General features: G+C 48.4%; 1 long non-coding RNA gene across 1 annotated transcript; it reads left to right on the top strand.

Annotated features, from left to right (window-relative positions):
- The first annotated feature begins 23,560 nt into the window (after window positions 1-23,560).
- LOC144293111 (uncharacterized) lies at window positions 23,561-25,432 on the top strand. The gene is made up of 2 exons (XR_013360611.1): window positions 23,561-23,812; window positions 23,976-25,432. It is a non-coding gene; the product is annotated as an uncharacterized LOC144293111 (long non-coding RNA).
- Window positions 25,433-27,469: the final 2,037 nt, after the last annotated feature.

The raw sequence follows: 27,469 nt of genomic DNA, 5'->3' as shown, positions 1-27,469 counted from the left end.
TCGTGCAGCCACTCTGGAAAACTGTGTGGAGGTTCCTCAAAGGGTTAAAATTAGATCTGCCCTATGACCCAGCAATTGCACTGCTGGGGATTTACCCCAAAGATACAGATGCAATGAAGCGCCGGGACACCTGCACCCCGATGTTTCTAGCAGCAATGTCCACAATAGCCAAACTGGAAGGAGCCTCGGTGTCCATCGAAAGATGAATGGATAAAGAAGATGTGGTTTATGTATACAATGGAATATTACTCAGCCATTAGAAATGACAAATACCCACCATTTGCTTCAACATGGATGGAACTGGAAGGTATTATGCTGAGTGAAATAAGTCAATCAGAGGAGGACAAACATTATATATTCTTATTCATTTGGGGAATATAAATAATAGTGAAAGGGAATATAAGGGAAGTGAGAGGAAATGTGTGGGAAATGTCAGAAAGGTAGACAGAACATAAAGACTCCTAACTCTGGGAAATGAACTAGGGGTGGTGGAAGGGGAGGAGGGCGGGGGTGGGGATGAATGGGTGATGGGCACTGAGGGGGGCACTTGATGGGATGAGCACTGGGTGTTATTCTGTATGTTGGCAAACTGAACACCAATAAAAAATAAATTAATTATAAAAAAAATAAAAAAATAAATGAATCTTAAAAAAAAGAGAGAGAGAGAGAGAGACAGAATCCCAAGCAAACTCCATGCGGGGCTCACTCTCACGACCCTGAGGCCATGACCTGAGCTGAAATCAAGAGTCAGACACTTAGCTGATGGAGCCTACCCAGGCATCTCTGGAACAAATTTTCAGAAAGGCAAGGATTACAATAACTGTGAATGGTCTTAGAATGATGTTAGAGAAGGTGGCAAAGCAGGAAGCTCCAGGAAAACATCTCCCATTCTAGACAAAAATTGTACTTGAAGAATATGTCTGATGTAACTATTTTTGAAATTCTGGGGTCTTTTCAAAGGCTTGCAGCCTTCAGGGGAATTACTGGGCAGCACACTGTGGTTTCTCTCCACTCTCAGCATGTGGTGGCCACTCAATCCTCATCTTCGGCCACATGGCAGACATTCATGTCTGCATCCCTGACATGTCATGAATGTGATTTTGGGGGGCTAATGTAGACAATATGGATCTTTCCCTACAAGTATCAGGGATTTATACTGTGATTGCTGCTTCTGATCTTGGAGGTACAGGCAGGGAGGTAGACTGCCATTGTCGCAAACCTACTGGCTAAAGAAGCCACCAGGGAAATTAAGAGACAGGGTTTTATTCCAGCCCCCTTTATTTTTCCCTCTTCTCCCTCTGGGAACTGGACATTTGAGGACTAGGACATTCAGAATGAATTACATATATTATGGAATTTAGGAAATCACCACAAATCCCCAGTGTAACACTGGCTCAGGGGCTCTCTGAATCTCTCACCTGCCAAGGGAGGGAGCACTCAGCTTTCTCACCATCTCACCCAGACATGGGACAAAAGGAAAGAGGAAGGTGAGGCTCGGAGGCTGCCAGCACTCCAAAGTCAAAAACTGAGTTGGGGGCACCTGGGTGGCTCAGTGGTTGAGCGTCTGCCTTTGGCCGATGGTGTGATCCTGGGATCCTGGGATCGAGTCCCACATTGGGCTCCCCACAGGGAGCCTGCTTCTCCCTCTGCTTGTGTTTCTGCCACTCTCTGTGTCTCTCATGCATAAATAAAATCTTTTTTAAAAATGAGTCCAACTCTTAATCTTTCATCTAGCAGGCAAGTTTCTGCTATGTTCATGTAAATATTGCTCTCTTCACTACCCACCCTGAGGTCACTCCCTTCAGGGCTGACCATCTGACCTGCTGTTGGGGACTCAGCCCTCCTTGCCCTTCCCTCAAGTTCCACCCCCTCACCCATGTGCAGGCACATCCTCTCCTCTCCCACAGTGAGAAGTGCTGCTTACAAGCAAGAGAAATTCACTCTAACCACCAAAGCAATGGGGATATACTGAGAGGTGAGGGTCATTCCTCATTGTGCCAAAGGGAGAGACAGACACCTGGGAAGACGGAGTCCCGGCTGCTGTGGGAACGGTGGGTGCCACCTCCATGTCCTCTTGTGGCTGCCTTTGGTCACCGCTCAAGACCTGAGTTCCAGGAGGAGAGAAACTGATGGGACCCACAGAGGCAGCGGGTCTGCTCCTTGACCCAGTGACTGTGCCCTGGGGCTGGGGTCCTCATACTGGCCCTGGCCTACTGCGGTGAAAAAGATGGGGAAATCATTAGAACGAATGTTCGAGGCACTATCCTCAGGAAGGGTGTGTGAGGGCCATGAGGTTCAGAGCAGCCAAGTAAAATGCCCAAGGTCACACAACAAGGAAATGGTGATGTATTATTCTTTCTATGGATTGCTCCATCAATTTGCCAATATTTTGTTGAGGACTTTTCTGTTCATGGGGAGATGCTGGTTTGCAATTTTCTTTTCTTATAATATCCTTGTCTGGTTTGGCATCACTGGTATCCTGGGTCCATGAGATGATCTCAGAAGTATTCCTGCCTCCATTTTCTAAAAGATTTTCTATAATACTGACTTTAATTATTCCTTAGGTTTTTGATAGAATTTACCAAATGAAGCCAGCCAGGCCTGGAGTTTTCTTAGTGGGAAAGTCATAAATTCAATTTGTTTCTTATAATTTTGAAATAATTACAAACTTAGAGAAAACCTAGACATACATTTGTGAGAAAGTTGCAAAACTGACACCATATCACCCCTGAAGATTTTGGCATGTATTTCCTACAAACAAGGACTTTTCCCCACACACAACTGCAGTGCATCCTTGAAAATGAGGGAGCTGTCATGGATGTAGAGCTGACACCTGGTCCTCTGGCCTGTACTCAAGTCTCATCTATAATAATGCCCTGCAGAGTAAAAGGTACTCCATGTCTCCTCTCCAGTCCCTGGGTACTTTCCAACACCACAGCCAGCTGTTTGTAGAACATGGAAGGCCCCTCATCTGGATCATCTGACATGTCCTCATGCATAGATTAAAGTCGTGTATCTTTGGCAAAACATCTTGAGGTAATGTTGTGCCTATGTCCTTGTAGGAGGCCCACAAGTTCTCCTTGTACTACTGACAATCACGCACTGAAGCTGGGATCTCCCACAGTCTCCACCATGATGATACTCTTTCTCCTTTGAAATTACTAAGCATTTTGTAGGGAAATACTTTCCAAGTATATAAATACCCCCTTCATCATAGAATTTTCGATGTAATCACTGATGTATTTATATCTGTAATATGATTTCCTATTTTACTGAGTTAGTCCGTTCTCTCACTGTTTCTCTTGACATTCAAACCATCTCAGACTTGACCAACAGGAGGCCCTCCAGGCTGGCTCCTGTATCCCTGTAACATGCCTCCAGTCTGTGAGCCCCTCCTTGCTGTTTTGGCACAAGATGCTCCAGGCTTCACCTTGTAATTTTCCTAACATGGCCCTGGAATCATGGAGCTCTGGTTCATTTGTAGAAGCTAAGACCTGGGATCATTGTTATTGGATGTTATAGATAGAGACTATCTATCTATTATCTATCTTCTATCTATCTATCTATCATCTATCTTCATCATCATGTATTACTTATTATATACCTTATTTTACCTTATTGTATCAGTATACCTCAGTACCAATTTCTAGATTAATGTTGTTGTGGGCAGAAAACAGAAAGTATGGGGCTCACTTCTCTGCAGAACTCCAGTTTCTGTCTCCCCAGGTGCTGGAACTCACTGCTTATCATTTGCTTCCGATCAGCCCCATTCTGCCCAATTCCTCAGCCCTGAAACAGCAGGCGCTTTGAGGGGAAGCAGCGGGAAGTCAGACTCACTAATGTCTTGGGATTCAGGCCCCTCGTTAATTTGTTTTTGTGTGTAAAGCATTTTTATTTAAACTCTTAATATAACAAGGACAACAAAAGAGCAAATGAGGGAGTTTATAGTTTGGTAGTTGATGCTGGTTCATATCAGAGGAAAGTCAGCCAACTGTGGGCACAGGTTTTGAAAATTCTTCAGACCTTGAGACTCAGACACTATGTCCTTTTCATGTCCACCGGAGCCACATAGCTAAAGTGCTGTATGTTCCGTCTTTGTTTCCTTCAGATGCCTCTTCGTATCATATTCCTTGGCTCCATGACAAGCAGGTCCTGCATCCCTCCCGCCTGGGTTAGTCTTTCTTTTTTTTTTAAGATTTATTTATTTATTTGAGAAACAGAGATTGTATCCACAAATAGGGGGTAGGCAGAGGCAGAGGGAGAGAATTTTCAAGCAGACTCCCTAATGAGTGTGGGGCTAGACTCGGGACTCGATCTCAGGACCCCAAGATCATGACCTGAGCCAAAATCACCAGTTGGACACTGAATCGATTGCTGGACATTGAACCAGGCTGAAAGCACCCCTCCTGGGTCACTTTCTAACCAAAAACTCCAGGCTGGGTAACTTTGCCACGTGTTTCATGTCAAAATAACACAAACTTATATCCATTTATCCAGAGAAAGGGAAGGAGAGAACATTTCCAATTCAATATCTGAGGCTAGCAAACCTTGATACAAAAGCTTCACAGAGGCATTAAATACAAGGGTAATGAAAGTCAAATCTATAATCACTAAAGAAAACATTACAAAACTATATGATATAAAATGCTATCAAAGTACCAGACAGTATTAAAGGGTAGTACAGTGTGATCAAACAGACTTATTCTAGAAAAGCAAGATTGATTTAGCATTCAAAAATCTACTTAAGTAATTAACCATATCTATAGAACATATGATCATGTCAGTGGAGGGAGAAACATTATTGTATAAAATTAAAAATCCATTCATGATAAAAAGAAAAAACTATGAATAGAAGTAAATTTACTTAACCTGTTGATGTGTCTTCAAAACACTCAAACATCATGCTTGATGGTGAAATCTAAAAAATCCTTCTCCTTGAGTTTTGGAGCAAAGTACAAATGGCTGCTCACACCATCCCCATTCAATGATGGGCTGGAGATGCCACCCAGACACAATAAGACAAGAAAGAGAAAAGTAATGAGACTGGAAAGGAGTAGATAAAGATGTCATTTGTTATTGATTACATCAATATGAACACTAAAAAAAACCAAAGAAGTCTATGAGAAACTACTATGATTAATAATCAGAGTTACTGGACATAATTTTATATTTCTAAACAACAGCAACAATTAGAAAATTAATTATTAAATGACACCATTTATAATTGCTTCAAAAATAAAACACTTAGGAAAAGATTTAATAAAGTATATGTAAAAATATATATGTTTGGAGTACCTAGGTGGCTCAGTCAGTTAAGTGTCCAACTCTTGATTTTGACTCAGGTCATTGATCTCAGGGTCGTGAGATGAAGCCCCATGTCAGGTTCCCTGCTCAGCACAGAGTCTGCTTAAGATTCTCACTCTCACTCTCCCTCTGCCCCTCCCTCCATCCGCACCCTCTCTCAAAAACAAATAAATAAATGGATAGATGATTGTAAAACTTTATTGAGAGACATAATGAAGACCAAAATAAAGACAGATATGCCTTATCCATGGATTAGAAGACTCTATTATAAGGGTAGCCTGGGTGGCTCAGTGGTTTAATGCCACCGTCAGCCCAGGGTGCGATCCTGGAGACCCAGGATCGAGTCCCACATCAGGCTCCCTGCATGGAGCCTGCTTCTCCCTCTGCCTGTGTCTATGCCTCTTCCTCTCTGTGTGTCTCTCATGAATAAATAAATAAAATCTTTTAAAAACAAAATACTCTATTATAAAATGTGAATTCTTCCCCCAAATTATCTATAGAATCTAACAATCCCATTCAAAATTCCAGCAGGTATTGTGGAAGTCAAGTTAATTAAAAAATTTATATGGAAATGCAAGACTAAAATAGCAAATACAATACCAAAGAAGAATAAGAAAGAAGATTTACATTACCAGATATTAAGACTTACTAATTAAAAGCTACAGAAACTCAGACAGTATGATATGAGCATATGATTAAACAAATAGATCAACAAAACAGAATAGTGTTTGGTGAGTACAACCACTTTGGAAAATTATTTAGCAGAATCAGGTAAAACTGATCATATGCAGATTCTACACTCCACAAGTCCCCCCTCTCCTGAGCATGTAACTGTGGCAGGTGGAATGATGGCACCTCAAAGATGGCCACCTAATCCCCAGCATCTGTATATATATTCTGCTACATGCAACAAATAATTAAGGTTACAGATAGAATTAAGGTTACCTTATCAGTTGACCTTGAAATAGGGAAATTATCTGGAATTACTCAAGTGGCTCCAATCTAATGAGATGAGTCCATAGAGAAGGAAAGCAGAAGAGTCTGTGAGAAGCACTGGACTCACCATTGCTGGCACTGAAGATGGAGGAAGGTGTCACAAATCAAGACATGTGAGTGGCCTCTGAAGCTGGGAATGGGGCACCTGGGTGGCAGTCAGTTGAGCATCTGACTCTTGGCTTTGGCTCAGGTCATGATCTCAGGGTCATGAGGTCAAACTCCGCATTAGGCTCCACACTCAGCACAGAGTCTGCTTTGGATTCTCTCTTCCTCTCCATCTGCCCCTCCTACTTATTCTCTCTCTCTAACAAATAAATAGATGAAGAAAGCAGAGGAGGAAGGAAGGAGGAAGGAGAAGAAAAGAAGAAGAAGAAAAGAAGAAGAAGAAGAAGAAGAAGAAGAAGAAGAAGAAGAAGAAGAAGAAGAAGAAAAAGAAAGAAGGAGGAGGAAGGGAGGAGGAGGAGGAAGGAAGGAGGAGGAAGAAAGAAGGGGAGGAAGAAAGAAGGAAGGAGGAGGAGGAGAAAGGAAGAAGGAGGAGGAAGAAAGAAGGAGGAGGAGGAAGGAGGAGGAGGAGGAGGAAGGAGGAGGAGGAAGGAGGAGGAGGAGGAAGGAAGAAGAAAGAAGAAAGAAGAAAGAAGAAGAAAGAAGAAGAAGGAAGAAGGAAGAAGAAGAAGAAAAAAAAAGAAGAAGAAAAGAAGAAGGGAATGGCCCTCAGCTCATAACCAGCAAGGAAATGGGACCTCAGTCCGACAACTTGTTGAATCCTACCAACAAGCTGAATGAACAGGAAACAGCTTCTCCCCTGGAGCCTCTAGAAAGAAATACAGCCCTGCTAACCACCTTAAGTCTAGCCTGGTGAAACCTATATTAAACCTCCGACTCCTTACAGAACTCTAAGAGAACACATTTGTGTTGTTTTAAGCCACCAAGAAATTTGTTACAACAGCCACTTACAATTAATACAACAGAGCAAGCAAAAAACATTACATATTCAACCACAGTCCACCCCTTGGTTCCCGAGTATGCATGCAGATTTGCATACACATGTACACACACCCTTTCCCTAACTAATTATTCCAAAGACTGCACTTCTCATAATGCAACAATCCTTTCAATCACAAAAAACTCCTCTTCCTTTGGAAGATGGCTCAGGACTGGATCCAAGTAGATCATACTGCAACAAGCTGAAAACCTGGGGGTGCTGTACACGCATCATGGAAGGTGAAAATGTTCAGTTTCATGATCTTGCAACCATGGATTTAACAGTTACCCAGATATCTAACCTAATCAAGGAAGGAAAGCAGAGCAATCAGAATAAAAACTCTCTTTCAGAAAAGGAAATGTAAATCCAGTCATCAGTGGTCTGAATAACACATCACGCCCCTCTGGATAGGGAGAAAGTGACGTCCTGCTCAATGGACAGCTTGGCTGGCTGGGTTCCCCCTGCACGGAAGACTTGATTTCTGCTCCCTTCTGTTCTCTGTGGCCCTACTAAAAGGGTTATTGCCTGGGGACAGCATTCTGAGAGGGGAGGTAACTATCCTGGAGGTGGCCTTGGGGACTGAACAGTAAGAGGCTCCTGCGCCAGGGCACCCTTCGCTGACACTGTCCCAAACACTATTTTGATGCCAATTGATTGATTTCCTGAGTCCTGCCATGACTATTGGTCCTATCTCTTTAGTCAGTGGCTTCTGGCCCAGCCTTCTCTCTGCCTCCAAAACAGTGGGAACAAAGAACTGGGATGGCCAGGTGGCCCCAAACAGTCCAAGAACACCTCTCAGTCCCCAGGCCACCACCCCACCCAGATTTATGGTAGAGCCAGAGGCACAGAGGCCTTCAGCAGCAGCAGGCCTATCGAGAGTGGTTTGGGGGGCAGGATCCCCTGATCCTCCAGGCTATCACATCCTGGCTTCCAGAATACCACAGTTTGATGATCCCATCCGTAACGCTGCCATGAGCCAAATAATTCAGCTTTTGCAATTCAAGAAGGTAGACAATTGCTGACTTGTAAGTGGCCCTGGTCCTCTGCACTCTTAAATCTCAGGAGACTTTCCAGCTGGCAACTTCCTCCTGTCCAATCTGCAGGACTGAAACGAAATACGTCAGTTGTGCACTGCCTCACTGATGGCCTCAGTAAAGAGCCAGCACGCTAACAATGTTGGCTCCTCCCCACAGGTGCTAGGCACCGAGACCCAGTGCCCTTGCTAACAGTGAGCAGAGCATGTCCAATCATACAATGAAACACACACCCTGGTTCTTTTAGGAAGCCTATACGGTATAAGCCTATACCCTTTATCCAATTAATTATTACCAAGTTTTCCTTGTTGTAAAGTCCAAAGGGTCCAGTTTAATACTCACATTATCCACATCATCTGTTTTTTAAAAATATGCAGAGAAAAAACACTAGAGGACACCATGGACAGGGAAATTAGGCAATACCATTGAAACTCAAGTGATTCTAGGAATAAAGATGCCACTGAATTAGCAGAAGTCTTAAAAGTCTTTTTTTGAGAAAAGATTGTAAAAGACTCAGAGACCACTTTTTCAGCCCCCATTACATTAAAGATAAAGAGGCTGTAGCGCATGGATCCCTGAACCTGCAGCACTGGCCCTTAAGTCCCAGGCTATGAAATGCATTCCCAGATTTTGTTGGAAACGGCCTGGCCTCTGCATCACCCGGGAAGAGAAGGAAGAGGGAGAGGAACCCAGGAAGGAGCGTGGTCTCTGTGGCACCACCATGGCTCTCTTACTTGTCAGGGGGGTCTCCACCTATGGCTGTGGAGGGACTGCAAAGGCGCTGCTGGGGGGATGGGCAGGAAACGCTTCCCTTCCTCCACGTTCAGCCCGGGCCCTAGACCCCTCCGACTGCAGCTCACAGTTGGCCGGGTGCTCTTCTGACGTCTGCAAACACTTGGGAGTAAGCTGCTCTCAGGACTGGGCCCCGTGTTTCTGCCTCCACTCCTCGAATCAACTTCATTAAACTCAAGGAAGGGGTCTGATGTGCAAAGGAAAACACCGAGATGCCTATCATGCCTCCTGGAGCATATACAGTCGGTCACTAATGTATCGTATTACTGGTGTTCTTTAAGTGCCCTTGATTATTTTCATTCTATGATCAGTTAAAATAAAAGCACTCCTACGTCATCCCCATACCTGAGGGGTGCGAAGCCTACTCTTCAGGAGCCTGAAGCACCTGGAGCATCACACACGCAGCGGGCACAATGGCAGAGCGGCTCTTGGGCACACAAACACGAACACGCACTCGCACAGGCCCCCGCTTGGGCGCTCCCAGCTCCACCAGCAGCCACCGAAGAGCGGGATACACCCTGCCGGGCGGTGTCCCTAACCACCGAGGGGCTGGGGTACACCCTGCCGGGCGGTGTCCCTAACCACCGAGGAGCGGGGTACACCCTGCGGGAGTGTCCCTAACCACCGAAGAGCGGGATACACCCTGCCGGGCGGTGTTCCTAACCACTGAGGGGCTGGGGTACAACCTGCTGGGAGTGTCCCTAACCACCGAGGAGCGGGGTACACCCTGCGGGAGTGTCCCTAACCACCGAGGAGTGGGATACACCCTTCCAGGAGTGTCCCTAACCACCGAAGAGCGGGATACACCCTGCCGGGCGGTGTTCCTAACCACCGAGGGGCTAGGGTACACCCTGCCGGGCGGTGTCCCTAACCACCGAGGAGCGAGGTACACCCTGCCAGGCGGTGTCCCTAACCACCAAGGAGCTGGGGTACACCCTGCGGGAGTGTCCCTAACCACCGAGGAGCGGGGTACACCCTGCCAGGCGGTGTCCCTAACCACCAAGGAGCTGGGGTACACCCTGCGGGAGTGTCCCTAACCACCGAGGAGCTGGGGTACACCCTGCGGGAGTGTCCCTAACCACCGAGGAGCGGGGTACACCCTGCCAGGTGGTGTCCCTAACCACCGAGGAGCGGGGTACACCCTGCGGGAGTGTCCCTAACCACCGAGGAGCGGGGTACACCCTGCCAGGCGGTGTCCCTAACCACCGAGGAGCGGGGTACACCCTGCGGGAGTGTCCCTAACCACCGAGGAGTGGGGTACACCCTGCCAGGCGGTGTCCCTAACCACCAAGGAGCTGGGGTACACCCTGCGGGAGTGTCCCTAACCACCGAGGAGCGGGGTACACCCTGCCAGGCGGTGTCCCTAACCACCAAGGAGCTGGGGTACACCCTGCGGGAGTGTCCCTAACCACCGAGGAGCTGGGGTACACCCTGCGGGAGTGTCCCTAACCACCGAGGAGCGGGGTACACCCTGCCAGGTGGTGTCCCTAACCACCGAGGAGCGGGGTACACCCTGCGGGAGTGTCCCTAACCACCGAGGAGCGGGGTACACCCTGCCAGGCGGTGTCCCTAACCACCGAGGAGCGGGGTACACCCTGCGGGAGTGTCCCTAACCACCGAGGAGTGGGGTACACCCTGCCAGGCGGTGTCCCTAACCACCAAGGAGCTGGGGTACACCCTGCGGGAGTGTCCCTAACCACCGAGGAGCTGGGGTACACCCTGCCGGGAGTGTCCCTAACCACCGAGGAGCGGGGTACACCCTGCCGGGAGTGTCCCTAACCACCGAGGAGCTGAGGTACACCCTGCGGGAGTGTCCCTAACCACCGAGGAGCGGGGTACACCCTGCCAGGCGGTGTCCCTAACCACCGAGGAGCGGGGTACACCCTGCGGGAGAGTCCCTAACCACCAAGGAGCTGGGGTACACCCTGCGGGAGTGTCCCTAACCACCGAGGAGCTGGGGTACACCCTGCCGGGAGTGTCCCTAACCACCGAGGAGCGGGGTACACCCTGCCAGGCGGTGTCCCTAACCACCGAGGAGCGGGGTACACCCTGCGGGAGTGTCCCTAACCACTGAGGAGCGGGGTACACCCTGCCGGGCGGTGTCCCTAACCACCAAGGAGCTGGGGTACACCCTGCGGGAGTGTCCCTAACCACCGAGGAGCTGGGGTACACCCTGCCGGGAGTGTCCCTAACCACCGAGGAGCGGGGTACACCCTGCCAGGCGGTGTCCCTAACCACCGAGGAGCGGGGTACACCCTGCGGGAGTGTCCCTAACCACTGAGGAGCGGGGTACACCCTGCCGGGCGGTGTCCCTAACCACCAAGGAGCTGGGGTACACCCTGCGGGAGTGTCCCTAACCACCGAGGAGCTGGGGTACACCCTGCCGGGAGTGTCCCTAACCACCGAGGAGCTGGGGTACACCCTGCCGGGAGTGTCCCTAACCACCGAGGAGCGGGGTACACCCTGCCGGGAGGTGTCCCTAACCCGCAGAGCCTGGGAGACCCGCAGAGCCCGGGAACCCGGCAGACCCCGGGGGACCCCGCAGAGCCTGGCCGGCATCCACAGGCTCAGAGCACTTCCCCAGGGACGCGGAGACCCGGAGCAGCCTCCAGGGGCACAGGGTTCCTTCCCAGCACCTGGAGGCAGGTTTGTGAGAAATTTCCAAGCCTCTAGAAGTACCGATCCTAATTCTGCGTAAAGTGCCGCGATCGAGGCCATGTACAAAACGGCAAATGGCCCATGACACCATGTGTGAAATGTCCAGAATAGCTAATCCAGAAAGTAGATGAGTAATTGCAAGGGAGTGGGAGAGGGGAGGCGACTGCTACCAGGTGAAGGGTTTCCCTGGCCTGATGGAAAAGTTCTGGAACCCGATAGCGGTGATGGTTATACAGCATCCGGAGTGTACTTAATGCCACTGAATGGTTAAAATGGTAACATTTATGGTGTGTGTATTTTACCACAAATATATATATATCATAAAACTTCCTGGTAGGGGCATAGGTATCCCAGAACCAGCTCATCAGAAGTTATTTTTCCAGGGTACGGAAACCAGTCATCACTGGTTAATTGAAAAAGATGTTTAAGCACTGGATGTTATTCTGTATGCTGGTAAATTGAACACCAATAAAAAATAAATTTATTATAAAAAAATAAATAAAATAAAATAAAATAAAATAGGGTGAGGGGTCCCTAAGAGTGTTATATATACTGAAAATTGTATTTCTTTTTTTTTTTTCCAAGAGTAAAAAACATCAGCATATACCAATTTGCCCATTTTGTTCTGCTGATTCAAATCCAGGTGTTGGTGGCCCTACAAACCTCCTCAGGGCTCTGTTTCAAAGCAGTTTGTGAAGATTTAACAAACGAATCTACCCAAAGTCCTTTGAACTTAGTTACATCCTCCAGTGCCCTAATTTTTTTAAATGTAAAATGAAATCGTCCACATTTCCACATAATACAGTGATGGGACACACAAACTAACATTGTCAGCAAACCACACAAGGATGGCACAGGTTCTGCACCATGGCATCTGTGTTATCATTGATCCCCAGGCAACCTAAGAGGTGGAGACTTCTGTTATCCTCTGGGTTGAGGCCAAGTCACCAAAGCTGGGTGGTGAGGGGGCTGCCCAACAGAGACCCAGCCCCTCTCTGTGGCTTGTTCAAAGGGGCTGGGATCCGGCTGGAGAAGACCAGGGCAGACCTCGTGGGACAGGGTCCCCCGGTTAGCAGGCTCCAAGGAGCCTTACAGGGTGGGGGTGGGGGCTGAGCTATTGAGCCCCTCCTCACCCACTTGGCTGGCTTGTCCCATTTGGGGCCATTATGAATAAAGTGCTATAAATAGTCCCCAGCAGACACATGTTTTCATTTCACTCCAGTGGGTAGACAGGAATGGAATTACTAGGTCATGTTTAACATTTTAAGAAACTGAAAGTTTAAAAAAAAAAAAAGAAACAAAGTTTTCCACTAATGGCAATTCCAGTTACTCTAAATCCCCTCCAACACTTGGGTGTCAATCTTCTGAATTTTGGCCATTTTAATGTATGTGTACAAGTAATTTACTTTAATTTGCATTTTCTGATGAATTATGATGGTGCCTATGATCTTACATGCTTTTTGGTCATTAGCATATTTTCTTTTTTTTTTAAAGATTTATTTATTTATTTATGATAGACATAGAGAGAAGAGAGAGAGAGAAAGAGAGAGAGAGGGAGAGACACAGGAGGAGGGAGAAGCAGGCTCCATGCCGAGAGCCCGATGCAGGACTCGATCCCGGGACTCCAGGATCGCGCCCTGGGCCAAAGGCAGGCGCTAAACCGCTGAGCCACCCAGGGATCCCCGCATATTTTCTTTAATGAGGTATCTATTCAAATTATTTGCCCATTTCTAATTGGTTAGTGAAAGTCCTTCATGTATTCTGGATACAATTCCTGTCTCAGCTACATGTACTGCAGGTATTGTTTCCCATTCTGTGGCTTGCCTTTTCGGTTTTTTAATTTTGGTGAAGTCCAGTTTATCAATCTTTTTCTGCTACGGTTAGTGATTTTGGTGTCCCATCTAAGGCATCTTTGCATATTGCAGGGTCACAAAGATTTTCTCCTCTCAATGTCTGTAGGATCTAGAACTATCTCCCTTTTTTCCTTGCTGTTGGTAATTTGCATTTTCTTTTTGGCGGGAACTGATTACTCTAGCTGGATGATTAACAATTTTGTTGATATTTTCAGTTTTTGGTTCATTTAGCTCCTCCATTTTCTGTTTTATTGTTCTGCTTTAACTTGATTATTTCCTTTCCTTCTACATGCTTTGGGCTTAGTTTATTCTTGTGTTTCTAGCTTCTTAAGGAGGCAACCCAGATCACTGACTGTAAAACTTCCTCCTTTACTTATATAAGATTATAATCTTCCTTCTACACAATCATCTTTTAACTGTACCCCACAAATTTTGGCATGTTGTCTTTCATTACCACTTAGAAATGTTTTTATTTTCCCTGTGATTTCTTCTTTGGCCCATGAGTTATTTTAAAATGTATTGATTTTCATATATTTGAGGACTTTTCAGATGTTTTAATTATTGATTCACAAATATTGTGGTCTGAGAATATACTCTATGATGATTAAATGATTTGAATCTATTTAAATGTACTAAGGCTTGTTTTATGGTCTCCCGTGGTGAATTTTTGCATGTGCATGAAAAGAATCTATATTCTGCAGTCGTTGGGTACACTGTTTTATAAATGTCAATCATACCAAGTTAGAGGATAGCGTTCATGTCTTGTATGTCCTTGATTTTCTAGCAATCTGTCCTATTAGTTACTGAGAGAATAGCGCAGAAGTCCCCAACTCTAGTTAATGGATTCGCCTGTCTCTCCTGGCAGTTACGTCAGTTCTTGCTTCACATATTTGAAACTCTGTTATTAAATGCATATATGATTGGTATGACCTTTTTAATATTATGAAAATATCTTTCTCTTTGGTGAGTCTTCTTTGTCAGCACCTCCAGATTTCCTATGTCTAGTGTGTACATAGTATGTCTTTTTTCAATCTTTTCACTTTAATCTGTGTCTTTACCTTTTAATTGGGTTTCTTCCAGACACCATATATCAGGTCAGTCTGATATCCTCTGTTTACATTTTTGTCACTATCAATAGGGTTAAGTCTGCCATCTCGCTGTTTTTTCTTTGTTCCATCTTTGTTATTTTTCCTCTTTTCCTTACTACCTTTGGATTTCATTCTTCTTTAGTATCTCATGTTTCTCCTCTAATAAGTACAGATTAGCTGTACTTCTGTTTTATTTTTTCAGTGGTTGCCATAAGGCATAAAATGCACATCTTAACTTATTACTGTCTACTTTCAAATAATATTGTACTACTTCATGGACGACATAAGCACCTCACAACAATGTAATTCCACTTCCCATCCTTTGTGTTATTGTTTTCACAAATTCTACTTCTACATATGTTGCAAGCCCCATGATGCAATACTGTTTTTATTTACACAATTACCATTTAAATAAAATCATTAAATTTTTTATTGTCTACAACATTGTTCATTCATTCGTGGAGATCCACATTTCTACCTAATGCCATTTTTCTTCAGCTTGAAGAAATTTCTTTAGTATTTTTGTAGCTCAAATCTTCTGGAGATACAATCTTTGAATTTTTGTCTGAAAATTTCTTTAATTTGCCCTCATTTTGAAGGATCATTTCTCCAGATACGAGATTCTGGGTTAACAGCTCCCTTCTTTTGGAACATTAAAGATATCACCCTGTTGTGCTTTGGTTTGCATTTTTTCTGACGAGAAGTCATTTATTCTGTCTTTATTTGTCTGTATGAAATGGGTCTTTTTTCCTTTGGCTCTCCCCATCCCTGGTTTTTAACAATGTAATTATGATGTACATTGGTCTGGGGTGTGCATGGGTGTGTGCATGCAGAGAAAGAGAGTATACATGTAGATGTATGTTAATGTGTGTGTGTGTTTGTGTCTGTGTGTAGGCTCAATTCTTAACTATAATTTCTTAAATGGAGCTTCAGCTTTTTCAGTGTTAATTGTAGTATGGAGATTTACTCATTTAAAATTTATGTGTGGATATTGGGGCCCCTGGGTGGCTCAGCAGTTGGGCACTGGCCTTCTTCGGCCCTGGGCGTGACCCCGGGATCCTGGGATCGAGTCCCACGTTGGGCTCCCCGCAGGGAGCCTGCTTCTCGCTCTCCCTGTGTCTCTGCCTCTGTGTCTCTCATGAATAAGTAAATAAAATCTTTTTAAAAAATGGTTGCAAACATGTCAGGCTACCAGAAAGTTGGGAGGGGATGACCAGTCCTGGGCCCCTAGTGCCTTGAGGGCCACCAGGTCTCGCATGTGCACAGTATGAATAGGGCCCGCCGGCCAGGAGGGCAGTGAGGACAGAACCCGAACCTGAAGGACAAGGGTCCCTGCCTCCAAGCACCAGGACCTGGGGCCAGATGGCGTCCGGCATGGCCTGGGGGCCCTGCGGGTGACTCCGGTGAAGGTACAGAGGGAGGTAGAGAATGATTGCTGCTCTCTCCCTGCCAAGTCCTGAGCCACAGCCTCCAGAGGGAGCCAAATGCAACCCTTTGAAGCAGCACCGGACCGTTGGAATCCAGAGCTGAGCAAACTGACCACCTTGCAGCCCTACCCCGAGGACGTGCAGCCCGGCTTGACAAGCTCTGCATCCTCAGGCTGGTCATGGGCTACCTGAAGGTGAAGAGCTGCTTTGCAGGTAAGCGGCCGCGTGGCTCCAGATCAAGCTACGAGAGGAGCTTGCCCACAAGCTCTAAGCGTTGACCTTCTGTGAGGCAGAAGCGGCACCGCAGTGTTTGGGTCCCGGACACAGGAAGAAGGCCTCACGCTCAGCTCAGGTACAATAGGTGACCCAGACTGCAGGTGTGTCTCTCTGCCCAGCCTGTCATATGGACCCTGGGCTCTGCTCTCTGTGGAAGGAGATGGGCACGGGCTTCCCACCAGGCTCACAGAATGGCAGGTGCAGAGGAGAGGTCCTAGCAGATGGTCGAACTTCTTTCCTTCCTTTACTTTATCATTTCTTGTGATAAATTAAATGTTCCTCCATCTTCCAGAGCTTTGGCTCAGAACAAAGGGCTCATTTTTCTGAAGCTATGAACTGGGCTATTTCTTATAATCTCCCAGAGCACTTTTTCTCCTAAACTTCCTTACCATGTAACGGGCACAGTCTACTCTTCTGTTTCCTACCTGCTAATCCACTGTGTCATTGCTGAGAGCTAGTCCTAACCCATTCCTGTGCTTGGGACTTGTACGCAGTAAACTGAGTGATGCAGCTGAGCACATCCCCTCCATAGCTAGTAAGCAGCCGCACAGGAAGACAGCCCAAGGAAGACTCTGGGCCTGAACAACACGGGACAGATGGTTACAGCTGCTCGAAAAGAAACTCAAAGATGAAACGGGTCTAGTCAACCTTGAAAATACACTGAGAACTATGAAATTACCCAGCTGCAGGGGTAACTGCAAAGCAGCAGCACCTGTGGAGTCTCGTACAGCAGTGCTGTGGACTGTCCATGCAGGGGTCCACTGTGACCCCAGGGGCTGGGGTCAGGGCATCGGGGAGGGCCGCTAAATGGGCACCGGCTTTCCTTTTGGGGGTGTGGATCCAGTATCTTGGATGGAGAGAGAGGTGGTGGTTTCTCAGTTTAAAATGGTTAATTTTAGGCTACGTGAATCCCACAGGGGCTGGGATCCTTTGCGGGGAGGGAGGCAGGGGTCCTTTGCAGGCCTGTCAGCCCTCGAAGACCCTGAATAGGTCCTCTGCTTGCCTCTGCCATTGTCTCCAGACAGTCTGCCCACGTGTCGCTAGTTCGGGCCTGTCCCCACCCACTGGGCTGTGCTGCAGGCCACTGACAGTGGTAGAGACCTCAGACCCTTGCCCTCGCTCTGACCCTCTGCCCAGGATGGCCCAAGGTAAGGGGCACACATGGGCCCTGGGCTGCCCTGGAGAGCAGCTGTCTACCAGTCGTGTGCTGTGAACTGCTTTCGTGAGGAACACCTTGATCCTCAGCAGGTCCCGGCCCTGGTCTGGGCAGAGCTGGGGGCCTGAGTCCTCTCACAGTACATTAAGAAGATAATTCACCATGACCAAGTGGGATTTATCCCCAGGATGCAAGGCTGGTTCAACACTCAGAAAGCAATCAATGTGATAGATCATATCAACAAGAGAAAAAACAAGAACCATATGATCCTCTCAATAGATGCAGAGAAAACATTTGACAAAATACAGCATCCATTCCTGATCGAAACTCTTCAGAGTGTAGGGATAGAGGGAACATTCCTCAGCATCTTAAAAGCCATCTATGAAAAGCCCACAGCAAATATCATTCTCAATGGGGAAACACTGGGAGCCTTTCCCCTAAGATCAGGAACACAACAGGGATGTCCACTCTCACCACTGCTATTCGACATAGTACTAGAAGTCCTAGCCTCAGCAATCAGGCAACAAAAAGAAATAAAAGGCATTCAAATTGGCAAAGAAGTCGTCAAACTCTCCCTCTTAGCAGATGACATGATACTGTACATAGAAAACCCAAAAGACTCCACCCCAAGGTTGCCAGAACTCATACAGCAATTTGGCAAAGTGGCAGGATACAAAATCAATGCCCGGAAATCAGTGGCATTTCTATACACTAACAATGAGACTGAAGAAACAGCAATTAAGGAGTCAACCCCATTTACAATTGCACCCAAAAGCGTAAGATACCTAGGAATAAACCTAACCAAAGAGGTGAAGGATCTATACCCTAAAAACTACAGAACACTTAAAGAAATTGAGGAAGACACAAAGAGATGGAAAAATATTCCATGTTCATGGATTGGAAGAATTAATATGGTGAAAATGTCTATGCTATCCAGGGAAATTTTCACATTCAATGCAATCCCTATCAAAATGCCATGGACTTTCTTCAGAGAATTAGAACAAGTAATCTTAAGATTTGTGTGGAATCAGAAAAGACCCCGAATAGCCAGGGGAATATTGAAAAAGAAAACCATATCTGGGGGCATCACAATGCCAGATTTCAGGTTGTACTACAAAGCTGTGGTCATCAAGACAGTGTGGTACTGGCACAAAAACAGACACACAGATCAATGGAACAGAATAGAGAACTCAGAAATGGGCCCTCAACTCTATGGTCAACTAATATTCGACAAAACAGGAAAGACCATCCACTGGAAGAAGGACAGTCTCTTCAATAAATGGTGCTGGGAAAATTGGACATCCACACGCAGAGTAATGAAACTAGACCACTCTCTTGCACCAGACACAAATATAAACTCAAAATGGATGAAAGATCTAAATGTGAGACACGATTCCATCAAAATCCTAGAGGAGAACACAGGCAACACCCTTTTTGAACTTGGCCACAGCAACTTCTTGCAAGATACAATTATGAAGGCAAAGGAAACAAAAGCAAAAATGAATTATTGGAACTTAATCAATATGAAAAGCTTCTGCACAGCAAAAGAAACAGTCAACAAAACCAAAAGACAATCTACAGAATGGGAGAAGATATTTGCAAATGACATAATCAGACAAAGGGCTCATATCCAAGATCTATAAAGAACTTGTTAAACTCAAAACCCAAGAAACAACCAATCCAATCATGAAATGGGCAGGAGACATGAACAGAAATTTCACCAAAGACACACACATGGCCAACAAGCACATGAGAAAATGCTCCACATCACTTGCCATCAGGGAAATACAAATCAAAACCACAATGAGATCCCACTTCACACCCGTGAGAATGGGGAAAATCAACAAGACAGGAAACCACAAATGTTGGAGAGGATGTGGAGAAAGGGGTACCCTCTTGCACTGTTGGTGGGAATGTGAACTGGTACAGCCACTCTGGAAAACTGTGTGGAGGTTCCTCAAAGAGTTAAAAATAGACCTGCCCTACGACCCAGCAATTGCACTGCTGGGGATTTACCCCAAAGATACAGATGCAGTGAAACGCCGGGACACCTGCACCCCAATGTTTCTAGCAGCAATGTCCACAATAGCCAAACTGTGGAAGGAGCCTCGGTGTCCATCGAAAGAAGAATGGACAAAGGAAATGTGGTCTATGTATACAATGGGATATTCCTCAGCCATTAGAAGGATGAATACCCACTATCTGCTTCAACGTGGACGGAACTGGAGGGTATGATGCTGAGTGAAGTGAGTCAATCGGAGGACAATTATCATATGGTTCCACTCATACGGGGAATATAAAAAACAGTGAAAGGGATTATAGGGGAAAGGGGAGAAAATGAGTGAGAAATATCAGATAGGGTGATGGAACATGAGAGACTCCTAACTCTGGGAAGCAAACAGGGGTAGTGGAAGGGGAGGTGGGGGGGGGGACGGGGTGACTGAGTGATGGGATCTGAGGGGGGGCACTTGATGGGATGAGCAGTGGATGTTATGCTATATGTTGGCAAATCAAACTCCAATAAAAAAATATACCAAAAAAAGAGCTAAGCCAAACAGGAACATTAAACATTTTCTCTTCCTCAGCCACCCTAAAGGACAGCATTGCAGACTGCCCAGCTGACCGACCCATGAATCCAGGAGGAAGTGAGCATGCCTCTCCACAGGTCAATCTAGAACTGTTTTCTGAAGGAGACTTGCTTATTCGGGTACTGTATGACATTTTCCAAATCTATCTCCTGTCAGTGGTTATGATAATAGCAGAATTGGGGCCTCAGAGGTTTTCAAAAAACATTTCATTTCAAATCTTGTTGAATTTATCTTTAATTATCAAGTCAATTTTCTGGTTGGATAAAGTATTCTATATCTATTCCTTCCATTTTTCAGACAATTCTATAACCAAAGTGCCATGTGGGTGAGAGTCACACAGGGCAGAGTCAGAAACCCTTGATGTCCATCCCTGAGAGCCAACGGCTAGTCAAAGAGCAGCCACCTCTCCCCACAAGGGTGATGCTGCATGTGTCCTATCTGTTTCAGGAAGTGTGAGACTCAGGGGGAGGGATGTATGTGTAAATCATACCATAAGCCATCAAACACAAGAAAGGAAACAAACGTACAAAGGAAAAATATCTTTTGTGTATATGGAAATATTAGCAATATTAGCATACCATATTTCATTTTTACTAACTTTGGGCACTTGAACATTTTCTTTCTCTGAAATTTTCTATCTAAATACGATATGTTGGGCAGCCTGGGTGGGCTCAGCGGTTTAGCGCCGCCTTCAGCCCAGGGCCTGATCCTGGAGACCCGGGATCGAGTCCCACATCGAGCTCCCTGCATGGAGCCTGCTTCTCCCTCTGCCTGTGTCTCTGCCTCTCTCTCTCTTTCTCATGAATAAATAAATTAAATATTTAAATAAATAAGTAAGTAAGTAAGATATATTGCTGGTACCTTAGCAAGGAATCCAGGTTCTGGGTGGCTCAAATGTAACAGATCTTTACCTGCCAAACCAGAAGTACAAAACTTCCACAGACAGTTCAGGAGGAACATGCATCACCACTGGGTGAGTGGCCACAGAAGAGGCTGGGTCTCCTCTTTAGGAAAGAAGGGGTGGCATGAAAGATCACCGCATCTTTATTTGTATGGTAAGGGCTTATCTAACTATTGAGACAAATCATCACTTTTCTCAGAGTAACTTAAAAGTCAATCTGTGATCTCTCCCCACTCTCAAGCTGAAATAACTACATTTTTAATGCTTCAGATCAAAAAAAAGAAAGAAAGAAAGAAAGAAAGAAAGAAAGAAAGAAAGAAAGAAAGAAAACAACAACTCCAAAAGGCGTTTCGCCAGGGGAAAAAACTCTTGACCACGTGCTCTGGGCAGGGAAGGCAGGGCTCCTAACCTTGGCGGGAACCAGAGAAACAAAGATACAAGTGCCTTTGTCTAGGAAATAAACACAATCCCGGGGTGGGAGTAAGGACAAGGAGAACCGTGTGGGACCAAGAAAAGGCAATCAAATGCGAACGGCGGCTCACCCTTCTGGAAACACGCAGCCAGCACGGAGCGGCGCGCGCGACCGCAGGCCCCAGCAGCGCCCGCCGCGCACGCGGAGCAAAGGGCGGGGCGTCTCGGGGCACGCGCTCAGCAGGGGCTCCGTGTTTCAACAGAAAAACCACTCACGCCCTCTGCAGAGGCTGAATCTTGCTCGTATCCCAAGAGGCCTCATCCACCAGGGCGGCCTCGGGCCCGGGGTCCCCAGGGCGGCCCTCGCGGGCGGGCGTCAGGACGGACACGGGCCGCCGCCGGCAGAGCACAGGACTGGGCGGGGCCTGCGCGGGCCGCAGCGGGACGGGGCGGCGGAGCACTCGGCGGCCGCGGGCACGAGGGCCCAGAGCGCGGCGCCCCGGGGTGGAGGCGCCTCCGCAGCAAGCCGGCGGGACCCAGACGCGGCCGCTCGCGCCCCCCACGGCACCCACGGGGGACCCCGACTCGTCGCTCCCCAAGGCGGCGTCTGCGCCGCGGGCTGCGTCCTCGTCGCTGGAACGAAGCCGCCGCAGGAGCCGCCGAGCCCCCCGCGGCTGCCCTCGCTCTCGACCCCTGCGGGCACCAGAGCCGCGCTCCCAGCAGGCAGGGGCTCCGCGACGCCGGCACACGGGCCCCAGGCACCCGCGGCGAGCGGAGCCTGCGCCGACCGAGGGACACCGCGGCCCGCAGGACGAGGGCGGAGGGAACGTCCAGGGGCCCGCGTGGGGTCGGGCTGCCGGGCACGGGGGGGGCACCCGCGGCGACCAGCGCGCACCGGGTCTGGGCGAGCGGCCGCGTGTCCTCCGGAGAACTCCGGGCTCCCGGGAGGGTCCCGAGGGCGGGGCGGGAGGACGGGCCGGGCACGCCCCGGGCGCTGGGAGAGGCCGGGCAGCTCGGGGACACCGCGGGGGCCGGGGCGGCCGACGGGGCCTCTCAGGGATCCGTGTCCGGCCTCGGCCCCAGGTCTGCGGCGACCGGTCAGGCCCTGGGCAGGCGCACGCGGGGGCGGGGGCGGGGGCGGGGGCGGGGCCCTTCCGGCGGCTCGGGCTGGCCCCGGCCCCCCGCAGGCGGCCCGGCGTGGTCGGCGCTGGGCACGCGGCCTCCAGCCCCGGGGGAGGCTCCGGCGGCGGCGGCGCGGCCACGGGGACAAGCGCCGCCCTCGGCCGGGTGGGGCGCAGGGAGCCGCGGGGCGGGGCGGGCTGCACGGCGGGGCCTCACCCCTGCGCCCCCGAGGCCGAGGCCAGGGCTTCCCCCGACCGCCCGACTCCAGGGGCGCGCGGCTCCGGCTCCGGCTCCGGCTCCGGCCCCACTCCCGGGGCTGCAGGCGCGGGCCTCGCCGGGCGCTCGGGGTCCTGAGGGCGCTGATCCCGGCGACGCGCCCGCCCCCGCCCCCGCCCCAGGCCCAGGCCCGTGCTTCGCGGCGAGGACACGGGCCGCCCGACAGGGACGCGGAACACGACGCAGCAGCCACGGCCCGACCCACGGGGAGCCGCGGCCGCCGAGGAGCGTCGAGGTACGGGCGGCTTCGTCCCAGCTGCAGGCGGCGGCGGCCGACACCGCCACACGGGCACGCGGGGCCACGCGGGGGCAGGACGTGCCGGAGCCGCGCCGCCGTCCCCGTCCCCGTCCTCGTCCCCGGGGGGCCCCGAGGGCCGCTGCGCCGGGGAGGGCTCCCGCGGCGGCCACGGGCGGGCACAGGGGGGTCCGGGAGGCCGGCCGGAGGCAGACGGGGCCGCGGGACGGGCGCGCCACGGGCTCGGGGCCCAGGTGCCTCCGCCCGCACAGCTCGAGGCGGAGGCCGCGTGCTCCCCCTGCCCGCCCCGCGGCGAGGCCCCGAGCTGCTCCGCCGCCCGGCCGGAAGCCAGGGCTCCACGGGGCCTCCGCGCCTCCCCTGCTGCTGCCCCGGAGCCGGAGCCGAGCCGAGCCGAGCCGAGCCGAGGAGACCTCGCGGGAACTGCCGTCGGGACAGCCTCAAGCGGAAACCGGCCTCACCCGGCCCAGGGCGGCAGGAAGCGCCAAGACTTCCGGGCGGGCCGCCGCCATCACCTGCAGCCAATGAGAAGCCACCACCATCACCGGCAGCCAATGAGAAGCCGCCGCCGCACTCAGCCAGTGAGAAGCCACCACCATCACCGGCAGCCAATGAGAAGCCGCCGCCGCACTCAGCCAGTGAGAAGCCACCACCATCACCGGCAGCCAATGAGAAGCCGCCGCCGCACTCAGCCAGTGAGAAGCCGCCGCCGCCCTCCAATGGGCTTTCCTTCCATACAGCCCCGCCCACCCCCCTCCATATAAAAGCGTTTCCCGCCCGCCGCTTCCAGGCTGCAGCGCCTCTGCTGCTCCTGGGGAAACCCGATTTGCCGGTAGAATAACCGTTTTATCTTGCAAGGTCGACACTTTCCGGCCTGCGAATCCTCCAGCCCTGCCTGGGAAGCGGAGAACCCAGCTCGAAGACTATCTTTCCTCTCACGGATCTACGCGGCGCCCTCGCCCGAGGAGGCCGTTAACCCCGTGACCCGCCCTAAGTCACTAAAAGCCATTTTCGTGGGCTCCGGGGCCCCGGAAGCGACCAGTAAGGAATTCTGTTCTTCAAAAACCGTTTCTGTTGCTCAGAAGCCAGTTTCCATCAGATGTTGATTTGGGCTTTGCAGACTGTAACCCACGCCCTGGGTTTCCTGACAAAACACCGTGTTCTGGAGGACGCGAGTCCCAAGGAGTGGACCCGCCCCCCCCCCCCGGCCGGACCCCCAGGCGGCCTCGCGCTACCGAACTGTGCCCGTGTCAGGTTGCACTTGAGAAAAGTGCAAGACATTTTTGAATATTTTCTGCGGAGTTTCATGAATATGCTTTTGCGACGACTTAATGTGAATCTTTTGTAACCTGCCAGTAATCTTAATGTGCGACCATACTGTATTATCAGGCTTGTAAAATGTATGGACTATAAAAAAGAAATTCTGAAAAGATGCAAAACTGATGCTGTACTCATGCATTAATTACTGAAAAGTTGCACTGGCTCATCATTCCATTGTTGAATGGAAGCGTCGTTCAAATTTATGAAATGACTATTCACGACTCAGTATTTTCTGGCAAGAAAAACAATTATTCATTCAACAAATATTAGTGTTAGAGGTGTTAGGGTGCGTCACTGAAATTCTGCCCTGTAGAGACTTCGGTCCTAGAGCAGAGATGGGAATGCAGAAGGAACAGCTGGCTTATTAATGTAACAGCTGAGGAAGCAGACGACTTTTATCTTGGATACTGAGAAAGTATAAGGTGCACTTGGAGGATGCTGAGAAGAATTTCAGCAATACAGTTTTACCAACACAAATTCAAATTGTTATGTAAGATTTTTTTATATGGAAAATCATAATGTTTTAATAGGCTTATTTATATTTATATATGTAAACATGCAAATTCTTAATATTTAATAGGTTTATTTATTGTATACTTTTATTGATGAAAGCATCTACACATACACAGAATAGAGCAGTGGACTTCACATATGTCACCCAGCTTTGGCAATCATTAGCATTTTGCCATACTTGTTTTACTGATCTTCAGTTTTCTTTTTGCTGGAGTAATTTCAAAGAAAACCTTAAACACGTCATTTCACCTGGAAAACCATCAGTCGCATCTCAAATAAAAAAGGCATTTTCCAGGGCTCCTGGGTGATTGTCTGACTCTTGGTTTCAGCTCAGGTCATGGTCTCAGGGTCTTGGATTGAGGTCAGACTCTGCCCTCAGCAGGGAGTCTGCTTGTCCTTCTCCATGCCCTTCCCCATGCTCTCTCTTGCTCGCTCGCTCGCTCTGGCTGTCTCTCAAATAAATAAAATCTTTTAGAAGAAAAGACATTTTCTTACTTGTGGCATTTTCACACCTATGAAAATTCACCATGATTTCTTTTTTCTTAAATATTTATTTATTTATTTATTTATTTATTTATTTATTTATTTATTTATCGAATCCCACGTCGGGCTCCTGGTGCCTGCTTCTCCCTCTGCCTGTGTCTCTGCCTCTCTCTCTCTCTCTCTCTCTCTCTGTGACTATCATAAATAAATTTAAAAAATAATAAATGTTTGACTAGATGCAGGATCCTTTTGTTCAAGAATATTTTAAAAACCAAATATATATTTTTTTAAATGAGTGACACTTGTGATGGTTAATTTTGTGCCAACTTGGCTAGGCCTATTTAGTCAAACGTTCTAGATTTCTCTGCGAAGGTATGTTCTAGATGTGATTAACATTTAGATCATTAGACTTTGAATAAAGCAGACGAGGCTTTCCAGTGTGATGAGCAGTCACATGAAGTCACTGACTTCATGCAGTCAGTTGAAGGTCTTAGTAGAGATGAGACTGACCTCCCTGAGAAAGGGGATTCTGATGGCAGACAACCTTGACCTTCGGACTCAAGCTGCAGCATGACGTCTCCTGGGTCTCCAGCCTGCAGGAGAGAGGCATGATCCACATATACAGATAGTGATGAAGGATAAACATAGAGACGCTGTAGATCGAGAGAGATGACGTGGGTAGCGCACGTAAATCCTATTGGTTCTGCTTCTTGGGAGAATCCTGATAAGACTTCTTAAGGGAGAATATTTTAGGAAATACAGCTCCCCAAAATATAAAAAGGGCAACATGAATGTCAAAGTAACAAAAAGTAATGCTGAAAATATTGAAGTTATGCTTGCCTCCAGTTTCTCTCTTCTGTGTTCAAACTGAACTTTGATGAATTTCAGAAGTGAGCTGTTGCTCTTGGATGGAAAAGAGTAGATTGTGGCTGGCTACAGCCACATTTTCCTAGTTAGTTAGTTTACACGTCATTTAATATTAATTATGTTCTGGCACATTAAAAACAAACACATTTATTCCTGATAGGGCCCCCACTCAACCTCCACTTTTATGTATTTTTTAATATGTAGCCCATTTCTTTTTTGTAAAATTGGCACTAATACCTATTTTGGGATGCTGCATAAAGTCTGGCCCAAAATAGCAATAAATGTCAATGGTCATTATCACCAGCATCACCACCGTTTGCTTTGCTCTGAGTCCACGTGGAGCTCCTCGCACAGCAGAGAATGCATTTGCTTCCAGGGTGAGTTTATGAAATGACATTTTAAAAATGGGACTCATTTCCCAGGCCTCACTTAACAGTACTCCCAGCTGATACGGCCCGTCTCCCCCAAAAGCCGACCCTTTGCTTCCCCCAGAGGTCCCAGCTCCTCCCGGATTATTCACGGCCCTCTGGGCTGTGTGCAGTGGAGCAGAACAGCTCAAATGAGGTTCGTGCATTAGGGAGAAAGCTGCAGGGCAGTGAAGAAGCCTGCCCATCCCTGCCCCTTCCCAACCCACAAGGGGCCTTCTTTTAACACACCCGAAGTCACCATCCAGTGCCTGTCACAACACATGGTCATGCCGGCACCTGCCTGGCAGCTGCATAACCTTGGGGAAACCTCTTAACCTCTTCAAGTTCCATTTATTAGTCTGACAAAAGAGGGACACTGATTTCGGGGCTCTGTGAGCATCTGCATGCGTGAGCGTGAATGAAAGCTCAGTAAAGACAATAAATAGACAGACGGATGGATGGACAGATGGCTGGCTGGCTGGAGTGTGTCTCTTACAGATCCCAACACACTTCCATATACCTGATCCTCGCCACATCCTTGTGATGTGAACAGGGAAAGTAAAGTCCCCTTGACAATGAGGCAAACGACGCAAGACCCTGGCAGGATGGAAGTGGGTGTCAGTTTTCACAGTAAAGTGCAGTTTATCCTGGTTACCTCTCACCATGGTGCGAAGTTGAGGTCAGGTGTCTTGTGTCAGGTCACTATTTCCTGCATGAATAATGTATGGACAATTTCTAAAGAAAAAATTTCTATCCCACTAT

Source organism: Canis aureus, chromosome 21, assembly GCF_053574225.1.
Source record: "Canis aureus isolate CA01 chromosome 21, VMU_Caureus_v.1.0, whole genome shotgun sequence".
NCBI classification, from domain to species: domain Eukaryota; kingdom Metazoa; phylum Chordata; class Mammalia; order Carnivora; family Canidae; genus Canis; species Canis aureus.
The sequence above is the reverse complement of the archived record's forward strand: the minus strand, read 5'-3'. Positions and strand labels throughout refer to the sequence as shown.